The sequence below is a fragment of the Peromyscus maniculatus genome, chromosome 19, assembly GCF_049852395.1.
Source record: "Peromyscus maniculatus bairdii isolate BWxNUB_F1_BW_parent chromosome 19, HU_Pman_BW_mat_3.1, whole genome shotgun sequence".
Taxonomy (NCBI): Eukaryota; Metazoa; Chordata; class Mammalia; order Rodentia; family Cricetidae; genus Peromyscus; species Peromyscus maniculatus.
This window is the reverse complement of record NC_134870.1, coordinates 26274381-26281062: the sequence shown is the minus strand read 5'-3', so window position 1 is coordinate 26281062 and position 6682 is coordinate 26274381. Positions and strand designations below refer to the sequence as shown.

Below are 6682 nucleotides of genomic sequence, written 5' to 3'. Positions count from 1 at the left end.
CTGCGGGAGAGACGAGACAGACGAGACCCGGTAACAGGGCACTGACTCCCCAGTACAGTAGCAGGACGCCCTACTGTACGCGCCCACCGCCCGCCGGCACGTGACTGCGCCCCTTCCCCAGGCCAGCCACCCTGCCCGCCTGCCCGCCAGGCGGCGCCCACCCGCCGGCCCTCGCCCTACACCCCTCTCCGGAGGGGGGAGCGGGAGCGCCGCGTCGCAGTTCTGCTGCCACCGCAGCCTCTGCCACCGCCGCCGCCGCCGTAGCTACCCGTTGGCCAGACCCTAAGCAGCCTTGACTCGGGGAGTCGGGGGACTTGGGGGGGCTATGCCGTATTAAGCACAGAGATCAGGCCTGCCTCTTGCTTTCCAGTGACCCCAAAGAGAAGACGTGGGGGAGGGGCCTGCGTAGCACAGCAGAGTAGGATGCAGAGGGTACACCGAGTCACGGCCTCCCTTTCCCCTGTGGGCCTGACCCAGACCCAAACCCAGACAGGGTCGCCCAACACCCGGCAGGGCTGTCTCCTACCGCAGAGCTGTGGCTGAAGAGGCAGGCGAGGAAAACGAGGTGCTGCGGTGGTAAACCCTTAGCTGCAGAGGGGGCTGCTGGGGACGAGGACCGGGCGCCGGCAGCAGTGGCGCGGAGCAGCAGACACCTAGCCCGTCCCTCCCCTCTCCCTCCCCTCGCTCCCGCCGCTCCCCCTCCCCGCGCACGGCAGCGGCTCTGGCCTCAGATGATCCCGCTCCCCCCTCCCCCCAACCGCAGCCCCGCACAGTCGGGCGGGCGCACTCACCAGCGGGGGGAGCTGGGCTGAAGACAGTAGCCGCACCAGGGCCGGGGTGCCCGCAGTGCCTATTCCCGTAGGCTATGCCCTCACTCCCAAACCATAATAGAAAAGAAACCCACACTCACCCCCAAACCTGCAACCAGACCCCTTTGGGACCACAACTGCTTGGCTTTCTCCCCCCTCCTCCTTCTGAGATTTGGGAAGGGGGGCACCCTGCTTAGGGCTCAGCCCAGCCTGGGTTGTCGGCCAGCTCTGCAGATGAACCAGGCCCTGCCGAGCACTCAGACCCCAGCCCACTCCTCTTTGGAAGGACCCAGAATGGAGGAGAAAACCCAATCAGGCTTTCGGAAATTCATGAACTAAAAATGTCAGGAATTTCCTGGGAAACGCAGTTCCTTACAGGATTCATTAAAGCAGGTTCGCTTACCCCTTTACTCTTCCGCCCAAAATCTCCCAAGTATCAAAAAGAGCCCCCCACCCCCAGTAAAATATTAAAAGATCTTGGATTTTGCGCAGACAGGTTACTGACCATTAATTAACCAATCAGTCTTTGGATGGTGACAGCTAAAGGGGATCTTCTGTGGCCACAGAAAGGGGCCCAAGAATAAAGGAGGGGCTCAGAAATAGAAATTTTCTTCTTAAACTATAATCCATAATCTAGGGCTTATTTTCCAACACCCAGACAGATAGTGAATGCTCTTACTCCCTTCTCTGCAGAATGCAGCCCTGGCAGCTGTGGCAAAGCCAAGGCCTATTTCCTGAGGACCCTTGCCAATGACCCCAAACTCCACATTACTGGAGAGGATACAGATCATGCAGCCTTATCCTTGGCTTGTTCAACATAGATTGCTGCCTCTACCCTAGTACTACGCCTATTCATCTGTGGGTTCCCCTCCTACTGAACTTCTCCTTTCCTTTCACAATAAGGAGACACCTTCCCCACTTAGCTGCAGAAAACGATAACTTAAATGGTTGCCCAACGGGGAAAGAATTAAAGTAAGAACAGTCTAGGTACAGATCCCTTTCTAGTCCTGAGCCCGCAAAGCCCCTTAATATGGCCTTTTACTCTGGAGGCAAACCTGTCTGCTGGGTATATATGTTTTCTGCATCTCTGCCTTTCCCATTCTCTGTCCCCAGCAAGAGCCCATTTTAGTTAGTGTTAGCCACATTCACTACTTCCCACTAATGAGGAAGAAACAGGGCAAAGAACCCTGGCCACCAAAGAGCAAACCAGGGAATCCTGCGAACCAGCCTGAGAAACACGCACCTGCATTCAGTGATATCTGAAAGAGCTCCCTGAAGAGGAAGCTCACTCCGAAACAGAAACCTTTGCTATGGGCCTCACAAAGAATTTCTCCTTAATTTAGAATCAATCACTTATATATAGGCCTTTTCAGTGCTGAGTTTTCTGCACTCTCTCCTCCATCCCCAAGTCTGCTGGGTTAAGGGAAACAGGAACTTTCAGAGGACTTCCTACCATAAAAAACAAATTCCTGAAGACACAGAGGTGCCTACAGGCTCCCGACTTGCTCCTTGTAATAGTCAGGACCCTGGATAGACCCCGGCAACTCCAGAAACCTAACCACTGAGTGACAGGGTATCTGCATAGAACGGAGCGGTCTTCGGCTTTCATGTGTAAACTGAGGGAAAGGTCCAGTGAGTCCGGATCTAGAGGGGCACCTGCCCTTCTTCAAGAGTTTACAAAGAACCAAACCGTACCCCCTAATGAGAGTTCAAGACAGCGAGGCCAAGGAGATTTTGATTGCCGCCCGCCAGCAGCCAGTCCCTACATTCTTCCAGGCTTGGGGTTCCATATTGCCTTCCGGACCAACTTCACAGTTCAAATTTCTTGCTGTTCCAAACATTTATTTCCAGGGGTTCTGAAGCAGTTTGAATTTGTGAGTGCCCTGATTTTCTGGGGAAACGGGGGAGGGGGTATCACCAGGAACTGACTTCTTCCTCAGACAAGAGGCAAGTGATAAGGTTTCTAAGTAGAATACAAATTAAATATCATTTGCACACTTAAAGTGGGAATTTTGAGTGAAGACCAGCACATGACTGAGATGTCTGAGTAATTATATGCTGGCTTTGTACTAGTCATTGTATATGTAATTTCTACCTGTACACGCCAGCAGCTCTTCTTTATATCTAAAAAGTAAACAAGACTGAAGTTTCCTCCACAAACAATTCAAGTTAGTTAGGAAGCATATTTTTACTACTTTACCAAGAGCGTCAATTTCAGGATAAGCCTGGAAATGTGGTTTTTTTTTCTCAGACTAAAAAGTAAAAGGTGACTCTCCTTAGGCTACAGGTATGACATTCGTCTTAAAAGGCAGCCAGGAAGGAAGGAATATTAACTTACAGGATAGTCCTAAAATGTTTAGAACTTTAAGTAGAATTTAAAAATTATATCTGCATCCTGGCTTTGAAGATCTTTAAGAAAATTGTGGATTTAAAGAGAGTTTTAGCCATTTGTTAACTACCTAAATATATTAAATTGATAAATGAAAAACCTGTTCTAAGTGTTTAGCTCTTTGAATCCATTACTTCAATACACATAGCTGTTAAGACTACTAACCTTACAATTTCATTACAATGTAGGAAACACTAAAAAGAAACGAAATATAATGTGCAAATATCCATATTAAATATCCATATTAATGAAAAATCATCAAAAAGAAATATTCCCATTTCACTCAAAATTTGCTTACATTTACCTGATAAGGATTTCTAGGTCCTTTGAGCCCCCTTTATTAACACTATATACACATTTTTAAGAGACTCAAGATTTAAAAAAATTTAATCACTATATATTTAACAAACTTACCCACACAAAAAAATTTTTTTTTGCATAAGGACACAGATTCTGAGATAGACCAAGAAGGAAAAAACCCTTCAATTTTCCTCTGCCTCAACTACAGGTGATTCTGATGAAATAATGTAATTCATCTTTTATTTTTACAGACAAAAATAACACAGTTATAAAATAAACTTGAGGAGAGGCTATTTACCTCTGGGTAGTAAACTCTTGATTGTAGAGTTCCCAACAGAAACAACACGTTAATCCTTTACAAAGCTCAAATCCCTCCTTCCCCCAAAAGAGAACATTGGAACTTTATTCAAGTGCTACTTGGGCTAAACCAGACAATTATCTTCAATACTTAAATCATTAAAAACAACTAGAATGTTAGGCTGCAAATGTTCAAAGCAGAATCCCCCCATTTCTTTATGGCTCCTACTAAGGGAATTAAGGGACACTCACAAGTAAACCTGAACATTAGCATCATAATCATCTCACAGTACTAGCATTTCACGAATCCTTTTAAAGCAGCTTTCAATAGCCTACCTATTCTCGAAAATTAGCTTTCTTTGACACTGTATGAGTGTTTAGAATTAAAGATATGAACTAAATATTCAAATTCAGAAAAGAACTATTTAGTAATCTATAATCTTCGAATTTCCAAAAGGTTTTCATTTTAAACATCTGCAGAAGAGTTAAATTTAGCACACATTCTAAATTCCATAAAAAATTCACAGAACCCGACATTTTCTGGACCCCAAAGGTCCAAACAAAACCGATCCAAATGTCAAAAGCTCTCTCTTAGTCTGATACTTAAATGATCTTACTAGTGCTGTACTCAAGGAACTGAAATCACAACTTTTGCCATACTCTAGTCAACACTCCATTTTTCAAAGCCGCAATTCCCTTAAGTCTTTTGGGCGGGGACAAAGAGGGGTCTTAAAGTAACCAAATTTTTTTTTTCCCCTCTGGCAGTCTACCAAAAGATGCCAAACCAAATCCAGCCTATTGTAAATCTCCCTTCCAAGGACATGGGACGGTAACATCGACACGGCTGCTAAAAGATGCCTTAAAGCCCCTAGCTGGACAGAAACGTAACGGGCCCTGATCAGCAGAGCCTCAGAGACAACGGAAATGAAGGTGGCGTTTTTCGGGGGAGGGGGGACGACAGCCAACAGCTCCTTACACCTTGCTGATCTCTCGGGGGCCTCTACCAAAGTTCAAGCTTATGGTAGATATATTTGTAGGGCGCCTCCTCCTACATCACAAGCCCTACTGTCGGTCTAGCTACCCTGTAGCTTCACATCCTCACCCCCCCCCGTCGTCGTTCCCCCCCTCTTCCCCCCCCCCGACAAAAGCGGGGTTGGGTATTGAGCACGCAGACCTAGCACCCGGGCTATTGCTCTGGCCACCCATCCTTGGGCCTGGCTTCATGTGCCATGTCAGCACGGATCTGTTTTTGCCCTTAAAAAAAAACAACCAACAACGCACCTTGGGCGTGTGTAATTGGGGGGGGGGTTGGAGCAGGAGAGGGGTTGGTAGTGGAATCTAATTTATAGATCCCTCCTTCCTCTTCCCATCTTCAAGGGATGCTGCACTGGGAGTGTCGGCCACGTTTAGCGCACTGTCCCAGGCCTCGGGGCCACAGTGGTCTGTGGGAATGGGGCTCGGAGATGGGGGGGGGGGGAAGCCCGCATCATTGATGGTCTCCAGTGTCTGCGGGGGGAGAACTGATTTTTGTTTTGTTGTTTTTTTTAAAGGGGGAAATGCTATGATGTTCCTTCTCGGAAGTGGGAGGGGGTTCATGCGTTCGCTCCGCCAGGCCCAGGGTTGGTGGTGGTGGTGGTGGTGGTGGGGTGTTGCTGCACTGCCCGGGTCTGCAATGGCACTCTTAATTATTCCTGGGCCGAGAGGACAGTTTCAGACGACAGGGTGGGCGGCACCCCGAGGGTGACAGTGACAGCAAGCAAGGTCGCGAGGGGCTTACCGGGGCGGGCCGGCTGGCGGGCGCTGTCCTGCCGCAGGTGAGGGAGGGCGCAGGCTGGAGGGAGGCCGGCGCGCGCGAGGCGGGCGCGAGGAGGAGGAGGAGGGAGGAGGACGAGGAGGAGGGGGAGGAGGAGGAGGGATGGGGGGCCAGGCGCGCGCGCACACCTGTTCTGGACGGCGCGCGAGCCGAACGGCGGCGCCTCACTCGGGCTCTCCGGGCTGAGCCGCGAGGAGGGCGGGCTGCGGGCGGGGGCGGGCCGCGAGGGGAGGGGAGGGGAGGAGGAGGGCGGAGGCGGCGGCGGCCGCGCGCGCGCGGCGGGCTCCGGCCTGGCTCTCGCTCCGGCTCTGGCTCCCGCGCCGGCAGGCCGGGCTGACACCCCGCTCCTCCCGCTCTCACTCACGGAGGGGGGCCCCCCACTTCGGCTCGCTCTCTCTCCTTCTCCTTCCCCAGCGGGCTCCGCTCGCCGCCGCCGCCGCCGCCGCCACGGCGAGTCGTGGCAGCCAGACGTCGGCGCGTAACCCCGGCGCTCCGTGCGTGACTCCCGGCGACGTCAGCGCGCGCCCCGCGCGGCCCACCTTCCTCCCCCCTCTCCCGTGGCTCGCGCTCGCGGCTCCGTGGCGGCCGCGGGAGCCGGGCGCGCTCCCCTTCTCTGCCTCGCACGCGTGAGCGCGCCCTCGCCGCGGATGGCGCGTCGACACCGCAGCCCAGGCCCCAGGGCGCGTCCGAGGACCGGGCCCCGGGGGTCGCTCCCTCCCCACCCCGCTCCCGGGACGCCCCCCTCTCTCTCCCCACCCCCCCCGGGGACTCATCCCTCGCCGGCGTTCTCGAGGCCCAGGCGGGGCTCGGGCCCGGGTGGAAGCCCGAAGGGCCTGCGCCAGCTCCGCGTTAGGGCCTCGGCGTCACTGCGGCTGCCGCCGCCACCTCGTCACACGCCCCCTCCCTCCCTCCCTCCACCCGGCTTAGGGGCAGCGAGCCTTTCATCTCCGGGGAGGGTCTCACCTTGGCCTTCAGACGCCCGCCAAGAGGGGCTGGAGGGGCGGAATTAGGCACAGCAGAGAGGCTAGATCAGGCTCTAGCTCCAGGAACCATTGACAGGAAGTGTGGGGTTTC

At 52.9% G+C, this 6682-nt stretch overlaps 1 protein-coding gene across 3 annotated transcripts in view; it reads right to left on the bottom strand.

Annotated features, from left to right (window-relative positions):
* Pura (purine rich element binding protein A) overlaps positions 1-6682 on the bottom strand; it is a 21226-nt gene extending 14544 nt beyond the window's left edge. Inside the window, exon 1 of one of the 3 annotated variants that reach the window (XM_016009291.3) lies at positions 6572-6682. The gene's annotated coding sequence lies outside the window, so the exon portion shown is untranslated. Of the gene's footprint in view, positions 1-526; positions 664-5572; positions 5822-6571 lie in introns of those variants that run through there. The other 2 variants (XM_006991040.4, XM_016009290.3) reach the window with 2 other exon arrangements.